Below are 15,115 nucleotides of genomic sequence, written 5' to 3'. Positions count from 1 at the left end.
CTGAGGATTGGGCCTCTGAATCAGTGGTCGGTGTATAGTCATCATCATTGCCACGAGGGCGCTTGGATTTAAAGCGACCTGCAAGTTTCTTGCGGAGACCACCAAAACCACTGCAACAAGGTGACAGACATCCATAGGTAAATAATTGAGACCAATCACCACTTATACAAAGGAATGGAATGGTAATGCTCTGCCAGGGTCCGGACGGTCCGCGCTAGGGGGCCGGACTGTCCGCGCCAGAGGCCCGGACGGTCCGCGTCCACCAGGCGGACGGTCCGCGACCGACCAGGGGCGACTCCAAGAACCCTAGCCGCCACAAGTGTTCAATTTGATATTTTTGCAGATAATACCCAGCCAAACAAGGTCAAAATTTTGCATAGCAGTCATATTGAAGAGAAATATCAATCCCACCAATCAGATGTTGAAACCCACTGCTCAATTTCAGATCAGAGAGGAAACCCAAATAATCTCAAAGTTGAAGAAATTTGATGAAATCCACAAGATTTGAAGATACCGTGATGAAGACATGTTGATGGAATGTTGCCACAAGCTGTCGGACTGTCCGCGCAAATCTTCACTTCACCGTCCGCGCACACTCGACACAGGGGAGTATTTGGTGAGAAGAGAGCTAGAGAGAACAAGCAAATGGGCACAACTGGCAAGTCTGCGGGCACTGCCTCTTTTTCTGCCCTGTCGCGGACGGTCCGCGCTGGGGCGGCGGACGGTCCGAGCCCTGATGATCTCAGACGGTCTGCGAGGCTGATCGGACTGTCCATTTCCTGATGCTGCGGACGGTCCGCGGTCCATGGGCGGACGGTCCGCGACCTGACACTCATTTTTCCAATTTCTGTCCACTTTCTGATTTTGAATTCCGAATCCGAATTGGTGCTCATATATGGACATTTTGACCAATCCAAGAGTTGGTATGCATGCATATACATATGATGTAATTGAGTAATGCAAAATTTTGGAATTAAACTTTCTAGAGTAATTAGAAATAAAAAATGCATAAATAATACCAAATAAATAGCATAAAGAGCATACTTAGACCCGAGATGCAAGACGACACATGTGTGATCAACTTTAAGCCACATTTGAGATATCGAGCACATTCATTTCACTTCTTAGAGAACAAAATCTTGTTTCATCCAAAGGTTTTGTAAAAATGTCTGCTAATTGATCATCGGTGCCAATGGAATAAATAGAGATATCTCCCTTGCCAACATGATCTCTTAAGAAGTGATGCCGTATATCAATATGCTTGGTTCTTGAGTGTTGGACCGGATTGGTAGCCAATTTTACCGCACTCTCATTATCACACATGAGAGGCACATTCTTGAAAATAACTCCATAGTCCAATAAGGTTTGTTTCATCCATAATAGTTGAGCACAACAATTTCCGGCCGATATATATTCCGCCTCGGCGGTAGATAGAGCAACCGAATTTTGTTTCTTAGAAGACCATGAAACAAGAGATCTATCAAGAAATTGACAACAACCGGAGGTGCTTTTTCTATCAACTTTGCACCCCGCATAGTCCGAATCCGAATATCCAATTAATTCAAATTGTGCACCCTTGGGATACCATAGACCAATATTGGGAGTATACTTCAAATATCTTAGAATTCTTTTAGCGGCCTTCAAGTGAATCTCTCTAGGAGAAGCTTGAAATCGAGCACACATGCATACACTAAACATAACATCGGGCCTAGATGCGGTAATATAAAGCAAACTACCAATTATTGAACGATAAAGTTTTTGATCAACTATAGTACCTCCTTCATCTAAGTCTAGATGACCATTTGTTGCCATTGGAGTCTTGATAGGCTTAGCATTTTCTAAACCAAACTTCTTGAGCATGTCCTTCAAATATTTTGATTGACTTATAAAAATTCCATCTTTCAATTGTTTGATTTGAAGGCCAAGAAAGAAGCTCAATTCTCCTATCATAGACATTTCAAATTCCTTTGACATCATTTTTCCGAACTCCTCACAAAATAATTCATTAGTAGATCCAAAAATAATATCATCAACGTAGATTTGACAAACAAATAAATCTTTGCCAATTCTTTTAGTGAATAGAGTAGTGTCAACCTTCCCAATTTTGAAGTCTTTGGAAAGCAAGAAATCCCTAAGCCTTTCATACCAAGCGCGTGGAGCTTGCTTAAGCCCATAGAGAGCTTTAGAAAGCTTGAACACATGGTTAGGTCTTTTGGGGTCCTCAAAACCGGGAGGTTGTTCAACATACACTAGTTCACTAATCTTACCATTTAGAAAGGCACTCTTTACATCCATTTGGTAGAGCTTGATATTGTGTGCACAAGCATAAGCAAGTAGAATCCGGATTGCTTCTAATCTTGCTACGGGAGCAAATGTCTCCCCAAAATCCAATCCTTCAATTTGAGTATATCCTTGTGCAACTAATCTTGCCTTGTTTCTTACTACCACACCATCTTCATTGTGCTTGTTGCGAAACACCCATTTTGTACCAATAACATTGTGGTTCTTTGGTCTCTCAACAAGCTCCCAAACTTCATTTCGAGCGAAGTTATTTAATTCTTCATGCATTGCATTCACCCAATCAACATCAAGTAGAGCTTCATCTACACGGTTAGGTTCCATACAAGATACAAAAGAGAAATGTTCACAAAATGAAGCTATGCGAGAGCGAGTTTGAACACCCTTACTAATATCACCCACAATTTGATCAACCGGGTGATCCTTCACAATGGAATGATGAATTCTTGATACCGTTTGATAGTTGCTTGTTGAAGCATTAGGAGGAACCGTAGGTCTTGAAGTACCTTGATCATGAGTATCCATGGTTTCATCGAGTTGTTGGCTTTGGTGATCTTCCTCATTTATAGTTGAGGATGAAGGAATGACAACCACACTATCTTCATCATCATCTTCCTTTGGTTTTATTTCACCAATGGCCATTGTTTTTATTGTATTTATCAATTGAGTTCCCCCAACATCATCGAGATTATCACTCTCATCTTGAGACCCATTTGTTTCATCGAATTCAACATCATATGCTTCCTCAATAATACCATGAGTTTTGTTGAAGACTCTATAAGCCTTACTATTTGATGAATATCCAAGAAGAAAACCCTCATCACATTTCTTCTCAAATTTAGAAAGCCGGTTTCCCTTTCTCAAAATATAACATTTGCAACCGAATACCCTAAAATATGAGATATTTGGCTTTCTACCAATGAGCAATTCATATGGAGTTTTCTTCAAGAGCTTGTGACAATATAGTCTATTTGATGAATGACAAGCGGTATTTATTGCCTCGGCCCAATAAGAATCTGATATATTATATTCCGCTAACATAGACCTTGCCATATCAATAAGAGTTCTATTCTTTCTTTCAACAATACCGTTTTGTTCCGGGGTATATTTGGAAGAGAATTCATGTTTGATACCCTTGTCATCACAATATTGATCAATTCTTGCATTTTTGAATTCCGACCCATTATCACTTCTAACCTTTTTGATGTCAAAGTCAAATTGATTTTGAGCCAATATAGCAAATGACTTGAATGTTTCAAACACATTGGATTTGTCTCGTAGAAAATAAACCCAAGTAAATCTTGAATAGTCATCCACAATCACAAGACAATAAGAATTACCACCAATACTTACAAAAGATGTGGGCCCAAATAAATCCATGTGAAGTAATTCCAAAGGTCGATGAGTGGACATTTGACTTTTATTTGGATGAGTGTTTGCCACTTGCTTACCGGCTTGACAAGAGCTACACAATTTGTTCTTTTCAAACTTCACATCTTTTAATCCTCGAACTAAGTCATGCTTGGTTAGCCGATTGAGTTGCTTCATCCCAACATGACCAAGTCTTCTATGCCATAACCAACCTAGTGAAGCTTTTGAAAATAAGCAAGTTGTGAGCTTTGCCTCATTAGATGAGAAATCAACAAGATAAAGATTTTCATGTCTAAAACCTTTAAATTTAAGATTGCTACCATCAACACTAGAGATAATAACATCTTCAACTGTGAAATTGCAACAAAATCCTAAATCACATAATTGAGCTACGGAAAGTAAATTAAAATTCAAAGACTCAACCAATAGCACATTTGATATAGAATGATCATTTGAGATAGCAATTTTACCCAAACCTTTAACCTTTCCTTTACGATTATCTCCAAATGTGATACTATCATAATTTGAGCAATCTTCCTCACTCATTTGGGTAAACATCTTCATATCCCCGGTCATGTGTTGAGTACATTCACTATCCAACACCCAATGATTCCCTCCCGCCTTGTAGTTTACCTACAAAAGGAAATCAATCTCTTTTAGGTACCCAAACTTGCTTGGGTCCTTGGATGTTAGTGACCAAGGTCTTTGGCACCCAAATAGCTTTCTTTTTGTTTCCAACAATTGAAGTACCAACAAATTTAGCATGAACACCTTTTGCATTATGAGAAAGAACATAACAATGCTCAAAACAAGTGGAGGATACATGTTTGAACTTGGGACAATTTTTCTTAACATGTCCCTTTTTGTGACACTTGTGACACACTTTGTCACATTCTTTCACAAACAATGTCTTTTGCTTTACAAAAGCATTCTTTCCTTTCTTGGGAACATATCCAAGACCTTCACGGTTAAGAGAGCATCGTTGACTTCCCAATATGAAATCCAAATTCTTCTTACCACCATATGCCTTTTCTAGGTCATGAGTTAGAGTACTTATTCTATCCACTAACACTTCATTCTCAACAATAATTTTTGATTCATCAAGAGCAATATTATCATTGAGAGAAATTTTGCATTTATCACAAATAGAGTTAGTAGGTAGTGGTTCACTTGTAAGACTATCAAGTAAGTCACAAGTGACTCCAACATCCTTAGTGACCACCTCAACTTCATGCACAATAGATGATTTTTGAGCATCCGCAAGCTTCTCACAATTTTCTTTGAGGTCATTGTGAGAGGTCTTGAGCTCCTCAAAAGACACTTGGAGGTTTTTATACAATTCCTTCAAGGCCTTAAATTTTTCTTTTTCTTTGTGCATGTAGTCATCGGCCTCACCTAACATTATAACAAGATCATCATATGAATAGCCATCATCATCAACATCATCGATATCATCATCATCATTTATATCATTTAAATCGGTGATGATTTTTACCTTAGCATCTCCCTTTGCCATGAGGCAATGGGGGGATGAGAAGAGTGAGGGAGCTTCCTTGATGGCAATTCCGGCATTAAGCTTGGATGAGGTGTCATCATCATCATCATCCGAGCTATCATCCGAGTCCCATTCAACTAAGTAGGCTTTGCCATCTTTCTTCTTGTTATAGTATTTCTTTTTCTTCTTGTCACTTTCATCTTTGCCCTTCTTCTTCTTGCTTGGACAATTCATGGCAATGTGACCGGGTTCCCCACACTCAAAACATTTTCTATCATTGAAAGCATTTCTTCTAGATGTTTGACCTCTTCTAGGTTGACCTCTTTTCATCTTCATGAATTTATTGAATTTCCTTACAAATAAAGCCATGTCACCATCACTCTCACTTTCATTTTCTTCATCATTGCTATCTTCCTTTTCAATTGCCTTTGAGGCCTTGGCTTTGAGAGCAATAGATTCATTTTTCACCTTCTTTGCCAAACTTAAAGCATCGGCTTGTGACTTCTTAAATATATCTTGAGTGAGAATTTCTCCCAATACTTCGGTTGGAGAGGTTGTAGATAGATCACTCCTTACTAGCATTGTCACAATAGTCTCATATTTCTCCGGAAGTGATCTAAGGAACTTGTGTGTGAAATCCACATCCGGTACATTAAAACCAAGTCCTTTGAGTTCATTTACAATCTCATTCAATCGATTGAACATATCGGATACACTCTCATCTTCTTTCATAATAAATTGCTCAAACTTCCCTTTGCACACATATAGTTTGGCACTCTTCACAATTGTAGTTCCTTCATGAATTTCCATTAGTTTTACCCAAATCTCATGAGCGGTTGTGAGATTCTTGATACGATTGAACTCATTTATATCAAGAGCATCATAAAAGACATTCATGGCTTGATCATTTGTGAGGATATTCTCATTATCACTAATGGATGGTTCATCTTCCTTCAATACAACAAATCCATCTCTAACAATTGGCCAAATTTTTCCACCCATTGCTCTAAGATGCATTGACATTCTTATTTTCCAATAATCATAATTGTTTCCATCAAAGTGCGGTGGCTTCCCAATGTGCACATTGTTGTTACTAGCCATTTTGTCCCACTCCGGGATGATTAGATCCACAAACAATGGAGTCCTCGGCTCTGATACCACTTGTAGGATCTAGGACACCGGCTAGAGGGGGGGTGAATAGACGGTTTTGACTAAAAACAACAATACTAAGTAAATTTAATCAATACAACAAGAGGAATAAATTTACTAGTGTCAATAAGTAAACAATGTATGAAAGACAACTACAGAGATTGAATACTTGAAGAACAATAAGCAAAACACTAATCAATTGCAAGGCAATAAGTAATGCTAGAAGGAATAGACACCGAAATTTATCCCGTGGTATCGGTGATTTGCCGATCACCCCTAATCCACGTTGAGGTGGACTTCAAGCTCTCACTTGCTCCTCTATCAAGACACGACTTGATCTTTGAGCCGAGTGGACAAGAAATCACTCAATACCTCGATTCCACTAATGTCACCTTTGCCGCTCCGGCGAGGTAGGCGCGAACCCCTCACAATCAACACCGCGGCTTCTCCACAATCTTCTTGGAGAGCTCGACGGAGACAATCACCCGAGCCGTCTAGGAGGCGGCAACCTCCAAGAGTAACAAGCCAACGACGCTTGCTCGGTGTACCACCTAGTGCCTCAAGAATCACCAAATGATGCAAATGCACTAGGAACCCTCAATCTCTCACTAGAATGCAATCTCAAGCAAAGAGTGTGAGAGAGTGAGTTGGAGGATCACAAATGAGCTTAATGTGTGCAAGGAATGGCCAAGAGAGGTCTCACACACGAGCTACCCTTCTATTTATAGTCCCCCATCTAAAACCAACCGTTATGAGCAAAAGGGGGCAGTTCTGCGCACACGCGGACCGTCCGCGCCCTAGGGCCGGACGGTCCGCCGTACACCATAACGGCTATAATGACCGTTGAAACATGTCAGAGCAGACTCAAAAGGTGGGTCCGAACAGTCCGCCCATCAAGGCCGGACCGTCCGCGACCTGGCAATTTCAAACACCCGAGCCTCGGATCAAACGGAGTTAACACACGCGGACCGTCCGGCTATAAATCCCGGACCGTCCGCGACCTGAGACAGTACTGTCCGGACTGGTCCCCCGGACCGTCCGTAGTACAAATCAATAAAAACACACAGTCCCTGTCCAAAAACGAGTTAGACACATGCGGACCGTCCGCGCCTCACAGGCGGACCGTCCGCCTATAATTCAGGGACTGACCCGAAGCCACCTTCCTCTGGTCAGGACTGCGGACGGTCCGGCCCTAAGGCCCGGACGGTCCGCAGTGCAATAGAACACAGAGTCAACACAAATGGTCAAACCTCGGACCCTCTGGAGGATCGCGGACGGTCCGCCCCCAAAGGCCGGACAGTCCGCGCGACCAAGACTTCTCAAATCTCAAACATGCTTTTGAATGAACTTTTAACTCACGAAATGAGAAGCGCCGTTAGTCCTTATGCAAATGCAACTACTTGATGCTCTATGAGGCACTAAGTTTTACACAGATCTAAGTCATTGACCCCTCTTAATAGTACGGCTATCTAGCCTACTAATCCGGTCAGGTATCTTCTCTAAACTCCTCAAGACCGGCAAAAGTAAAACCTATATTATACCTTTGCCTTTATCTGATCCACAACCAATGCGTATGACTCTTCAACATTTCAGTTCTATGTGGTCCAACTCTGCATTCTTATTTCTCCAAGAATCGTTAGTCCACAAGTAGTTGTCATTAATTACCAAAACATTACCAAAGGGGCCTAGATGATTCACACTCGGAATGGACCACTAGAAATCTATAAGCTGCACTGTTATGTGCATAACCCAGGAAGACACAGTCTACGGTCTTAGGGCCTAGCTTTCTCTTCTTCGGCAACGAGACATTCACCTTTGCAAGGCAGCCCCAAGTTCGAAGATGCGAAAGATCTGGCTTCCTTCCTTTAAATCCTTCATAGGGCGTGGCCTCACGGTTGCGAGGCGGCACCCTGTTCAGGACATAGCACACCGTGAGTACTGCCTCGCCCCACCAGATGTCAGGCATCCCCGAACTTTGCAACAAAGCATTAGCTAAGTCACACACCGTTCGGTTCTTCCTTTCAGCTACCCCATTTGACTGAGGTGAATATGGAGCAGTGGTTTCATGAATGATTCCACACTCTTTGCAGTACTCATCAAAAAGGTTGGAAAGGTATTCACCTCCTCTATCAGACCGGGGCCTTTTAATTTTCTTGTCTAACTGGTTTTCAACTTCAGTCTTATAGATCTTAAAGTGTTCTAGTGCCTCATCTTTAGTTCTGAGTAAGTAAATATAACAGAACCTGGTCGCATCATCTATCAAGGTAAGAAAGTATCTTTTACCGCCTTTTGTGATTATACCATTCATCTCACAGATATCTGAGTGAATTAGTTCTAAAGGAGTGGTACTTCTGCCTTCAACCGTATGAAACGGTTTTCTAGGCTGCTTAGCTTGCACACAAATACCACATTTTACACCTTTAACATGTTTATATTCAGGAATTAAAGACATGTCACTTAATCTCTTAATGGCCTCAAAATTCACATGACACAAACGGGAATGCCATATATTATTAATGGAATCGTTATTACAGACCACATTTGAGAGCACCTAGAGGGGGGGGGGTGAATAGGTGATCCTGTAAAAACTTAAACTTATAGCCACAAAACTTGATTAGGCGTTAGCACAGTTTATGCCAAGTGGCTAGAGAGGAGTCAAAACACAATAACCACAAGAATCCAATCACAGAGATGACACAGTGGTTATCCCGTGGTTCGGCCAAGTACAAAACTTGCCTACTCCACGTTGTGGCGTCCCAACGGACGAGAGTTGCACTCAACTCCTCTCAAGTGATCCAATGATCAACTTGAATACCACGGTGTTCTTGCTTTTCTTTTCTCAATCCCGTTTGCGAGGAATCTCCACAACTTGGAGCCTCTCGCCCTTACAAAAGATGTTCACAGAGAATCACAGAGCAAGGGAGGGATTAGCAACTCACACACGACACAAAGATCACAGCGAATACGCACACACAAGACCCAGACTTGAGCTCAAGAGACTAGCACACTAGAACGGAGCTCAAATCACTAGAATGTCGAACAAGTGCGCAAGATTGATGTGTGAGTGATCAAGAGTGCTCAAGGAATGCTTGGTTGTCTCCTCCATGCGCCTAGGGGTCCCTTTTATAGCCCCAAGGCAGCTAGGAGCCGTTGAGAGCACATCTGGAAGGCTATCCTTGCCTTCTGTCGTCGGGCGCACCAGACAGTCCGGTGCACACCGGACACTGTCCGGTGCCCGATTTCTTTCCTTAACAGGCGCAGCCGACCGTTGCCGACCACTGCAGATCTGGCGCACCGGACAGTCCGGTGCACACCGGACAGTCCGGTGCTTCCTTCCGACCGTTGGCTCGGCCACGTGTCGCGCGGCGATCGCGCGGCCGACCGTTGGCTCACCGGACAGTCCGGTGCACACCGGACAGTCCGGTGAATTTTAGCCGAAGTCGCCGGAGAAAAACCCGAGAGCGGCTGGTTTGCGCTGCGCTGGTCTGGCGCACCGGACACTGTCCGGTGCACACCGGACAGTCCGGTGCCCCAGCCCGAAGCAGCCTTTGGCTTTACACAGTCACTCTCCACTTCCTTTCTTTTCTTCTTCTTCCTGTTTCTAACACTTAGACAAGAATATTAGTACACAAACCAATGTACTAAGGCTTAGAAACATACCTTAACTTGTGATTTGCACTTTGTTCATCCTTGGGCATATTTTCACATTTAAGCACTTGTGTTTGCACTCAATCACCAAAATACTTAGAAATGGCTCAAGGGCACATTTCCCTTTCAATCTCCCCCTTTTTGGTGATTTATGCCAACACAACATAAAGCAACTAGAACAAGTGCAAAATCACTTCAAATAAAAACTTAAATTGATTTTGATTCAATTTTGGCATATATGGATCATCCTTTGCCACCACTTGGTTTGTTTTTGCAAATCAAACTCAAATCTCTATCTCTAAGTCAAACACACATGTTGAAGCATAAAGAGAGTCATTCTAAAAGAGATTGATCAAAGATTTCAAAAACTCCCCCTATTTCCCATAATCAATACTTCTCCCCACAAGAAGCCAATTTTTGACAAGAGAGACAATAAAAGAGTTTAACAACACAAAAACTCTATTCTATTATTTTCAAAATCTCTCAAGTGGTAGCTGATCCATTTAATCGCTTTGGCCTTTATTTTCTCCCCCTTTGGCATCAAGCACCAAAACGGGATCAATCTTGGCCTTTTAACCCCATTGCCTCACCAAAGTCTTCAATTAAGAGCAAATGGCAATAAGATTTCATGAGATGAACTTGGAATTAGTTACCCTCTCATCGGAGTGCAGTGGAAGTCTTTCATGGTCCAAGTCCACCATTTCCCTTTCAATCCTCCTTCGAGACTAAAACATCAAACTCAAGCACATGGTTAGTCTCAAAGGGTCAAGTTGTAACACATCTCCCCCTAAATATGTGCATTACTTTGCAACGGACTTGTGAGGTCCAGGGAGTGTTTGTACAACTTGAGCACCATAATAAGCAACAAAATGCAAAAAAGAACATGATCAAAAGCATAACTACATGTATGCTACTATTCAATCCAGGTTCCGCGAATCTAAGACATTTAGCTCACTACGCAACCTGCAAAAGGTCTTCTCATCTAGAGGCTTGGTAAAGATATCGGCTAGCTGGTTCTCGGTGCTAACATGAAACACTTCGATATCTCCCTTTTGCTGGTGGTCTCTCAAAAAGTGATGCCGGATGTCTATGTGCTTTGTGCGGCTGTGTTCAACAGGATTTTCCGCCATGCGGATAGCACTCTCATTATCACATAGGAGTGGGACTTTGCTCAGATTGTAGCCAAAGTCCCTGAGGGTTTGCCTCATCCAAAGTAGTTGCGCGCAACACTATCCTGCGGCAACATACTCGGCCTCAGCGGTGGATAGGGCAACGGAGGTTTGTTTCTTAGAGTTCCATGACACCAGGGACCTTCCTAAGAATTGGCACGTCCCCGATGTGCTCTTCCTATCGACCTTACATCCAGCATAGTCGGAGTCTGAGTATCCAACCAAGTCAAAAGTAGACCCCTTTGGATACCAGAGCCCGAAGCAAGGCGTAGCAACCAAATATCTAAGAATTCGCTTCACCGCCACTAAGTGACACTCCTTAGGATCGGATTGAAATCTAGCACACATGCATACGCTAAGCATAATATCCGGTCTACTAGCACATAAGTAAAGCAAAGAACCTATCATTGACCGGTATGCTTTTTGATCAACGGACTTACCTCCTTTGTTGAGGTCTGTGTGTCCGTCGGTTCCCATCGGCGTCTTTGCGGGCTTGGCGTCCTTCATCCCAAACCGCTTTAGTAGATCTTGCGTGTACTTCGTTTGGGAGATGAAGGTGCCGTCCTTGAGTTGCTTTACTTGGAACCCAAGGAAGTAGTTCAACTCGCCCATCATCGACATCTCGAATTTCTGCGTCATCACCCTGCTAAACTCTTCACAAGACTTTTGGTTAGTTGAACCAAATATTATGTCGTCGACATAAATTTGGCATACAAACAAATCACCATCACATGTCTTTGTAAAAAGAGCTGGATCGGCTTTCCCAACCTTGAAAGCATTAACAATTAAGAAATCTCTAAGGCATTCATACCATGCTCTTGGGGCTTGCTTAAGTCCATAGAGCGCCTTAGAGAGCTTACACACATGGTCGGGGTACCGTTCATCCTCAAAGCCAGGGGGTTGCTTTACGTACACCTCCTCCTTGATTGGCCCATTGAGGAAAGCGCTCTTCACATCCATTTGGTACAACCTGAAAGAATGGTGAGCGGCATATGCTAGCAAGATACGAATTGATTCTAGCCTAGCCACAGGAGCAAAAGTCTCCTCGAAATCCAAACCTGCGACTTGGGCATAACCTTTTGCCACAAGTCGAGCCTTGTTTCTCGTCACCACCCCGTGCTCGTCCTGTTTGTTGCGGAACACCCACTTGGTTCCCACAACATTTTGCTTCGGACGAGGCACCAGCGTCCAAACTTCATTGCGCTTGAAGTTGTTGAGCTCCTCTTGCATGGCCAAAACCCAATCCGGATCTAGCAAGGCCTCCTCTACCCTGAAAGGCTCAATAGAAGAGACAAAGGAGTAATGCTCACAAAAATTAACTAGTCGAGATCGAGTAGTTACTCCCTTGCTAATGTCACCCAGAATTTGATCGACGGGATGATTCCTTTGAATCATCGCTCGAACTTGGGTTGGAGGTGCCGGTAGCGCTTCTTCCTCCATCACTTGATCACCTTGTGCACCCCCTTGATCAAGCGCCTCCACTTGAGGTACCTGTTCGTCATCTTCGGTTGGGAGTTGCACCATAGTTGAGGAAGAAGGTTGATCTCGTTCATCTCGTTCCTGTGGCCGCACTTCTCCAATCGCCATGGTGCGTATAGCGGCCGTCGGAACATCTTCTACATCTACATCATCACAATCAACAACTTGCTCTCTTGGAGAGCCATTAGTCTCATCAAATACAACGTCGCTAGAGACTTCAACCAAACCCGATGATTTGTTGAAGACTCTATACGCCTTTGTATTTGAGTCATAACCTAATAAAAACCCTTCTACAGCTTTGGGAGCAAACTTAGATTTTCTACCCTTCTTCACTAGAATGTAGCATTTACTCCCAAATACACGAAAGTACGATACATTGGGTTTGTTACCGGTTAGTAGCTCATACGACGTCTTCTTGAGGAGGCGATGAAGGTAGACCCTGTTGATGGCGTGGCAAGCCGTGTTCACGGCTTCCGACCAAAAATGCTCGGGGGTCTTGAACTCTCCTAGCATCGTCCTCGCCATATCGATGAGCGTCCTGTTCTTCCTCTCTACCACACCATTTTGCTGTGGTGTGTAGGGAGCGGAGAACTCGTGCTTGATCCCTTCCTCTTCAGGCCTTGTTCGTTTGTATCGGATTGCACCCGGAATTGTTCCACTCAATCAAAGTTTATATAAATTAGAGAAGCAATCCGGTTAGGAATCGTTCCGATCCACCAATCCGACAGAAACGAACAAGGCCTCAAGGAACTCCTCCACTTGAAGGTTCTTGAACTCGGATCCGTTGTCGCTCCTTATCTTCTTCACTTTGAGCTCAAACTCATTTTGAGCTCTCCTGAGGAAGCGCTTGAGGGTCCCTTGGGTTTCAGACTTATCCTGCAAAAAGAACACCCAAGTGAAGCGGGAAAAGTCATCAACAATAACTAGACCATACTTACTCCCTCCTATGCTTAGATAGGCGACAGGTCCGAAGAGGTCCATATGCAGCAGCTCCAGGGGTCTTGAAGTGGTCATCACATTCTTGCCGTGATGCGCTCCTCCCACTTGTTTACCTGCTTGACAAGCTACACAAGGTCTATCTTTTTCGAAATGCACGTTAGTCAAACCTATCACGTGTTCTCCCTTTAGAAGCTTGTGAAGGTTCTTCATCCCCACATGTGCTAAGCGGCGATGCCACAGCCAGCCCATGCTAGTCTTAGCTATTAAGCATGCATCTAGACCGGCCTCTTCTTTTGCAAAATCAACTAAATAAAGTTTGCCGTCTAATACACCCTTAAAAGCTAATGAACCATCGCTTCTTCTAAAGACAGACACATCTACATTTGTAAATAGACAGTTATACCCCATATGACATAATTGACTAACAGATAGCAAATTATATCCAAGACTCTCTACTAAAAATACATTAGAGATAGAATGCTCATTAGAAATTGCAATTTTACCTAAACCTTTTACCTTGCCTTGATTCCCATCACCGAATACAATTGAATCTTGGGAATCCTTATTTTTGACGTAGGAGGTGAACATCTTCTTCTCCCCCGTCATATGGTTTGTGCATCCGCTGTCGATAATCCAGCTTGAACCCCCGGATGCATAAACCTGCAAGGCAAATTTAGGCTTGGGACTTAGGTACCCAACTCTTGTTGGGTCCTACAAGGTTAGTACAAATTTCCTTAGGGACCCAAATGCAAGTTTTGTCTCCCTTGCATTTTGCCCCTAGCTTCCTAGCAACAATTTTCTTATCCTTTCTACAAATTGCAAAGGAAGCATTCAAAGCACAATAAATCGTAGAAGGTTCATTCACTACTTTCCTAACAACATTTCTCCTATGCATTTGATGAACAACATTTCTTCTAAGCCCATTTCTACCATGCATAACATGAGAACTGGAAGCAGTCATAGCATAAGAGTCATAAGCATGTGAATCAAAAACATCATGACCTCTAAAAGCATTTCTAGAATATCTCCTATCATAGTACATGAAAGCATGATTCTTCTTAACACTATTAGCCATAGGAGCCTTCCCTTTCTCCTTGGTGGAGATGGGAGTCTTATGGGTTGTTAAGTTCTTGGCTTCCCTCTTGAAGCCAAGCCCATCCTTAATTGAGGGATGTCTTCCTATTGTGTAAGCATCCCTTGCAAATTTTAACTTATCAAATTCACTTTTGCTAGTCTTAAGTTGGGCATTAAGACTAGCCACTTCATTATTTAACTTTGCAATAGAAGCTATGTGTTCACTACAAGCATCAATATCAAAGTCTTTACATCTATTGCAAATAACAACATTTTCTACACAAGTTGTTGATTTACTAGCTATTTCTATCTTAGCATTCAACTCATCGTTAATGCTCTTTAATTTTGAAATTGTCTCATGGCATGAAGATAATTCACAAGTAAGCATTTCATTTCTTTTAACTTCTAGAGCATGAGATTTTTGAGCTTCTAAAAATTTATCATGCTCTTCATACAATAAATCCTCTTGTTTCTCTAAGAGTTTATCCTTCTC

Source organism: Zea mays, chromosome 1 (assembly GCF_902167145.1).
Source record: "Zea mays cultivar B73 chromosome 1, Zm-B73-REFERENCE-NAM-5.0, whole genome shotgun sequence".
In the NCBI taxonomy this organism is placed as follows: domain Eukaryota; kingdom Viridiplantae; phylum Streptophyta; class Magnoliopsida; order Poales; family Poaceae; genus Zea; species Zea mays.
This window is presented reverse-complemented; position numbering follows the sequence as displayed.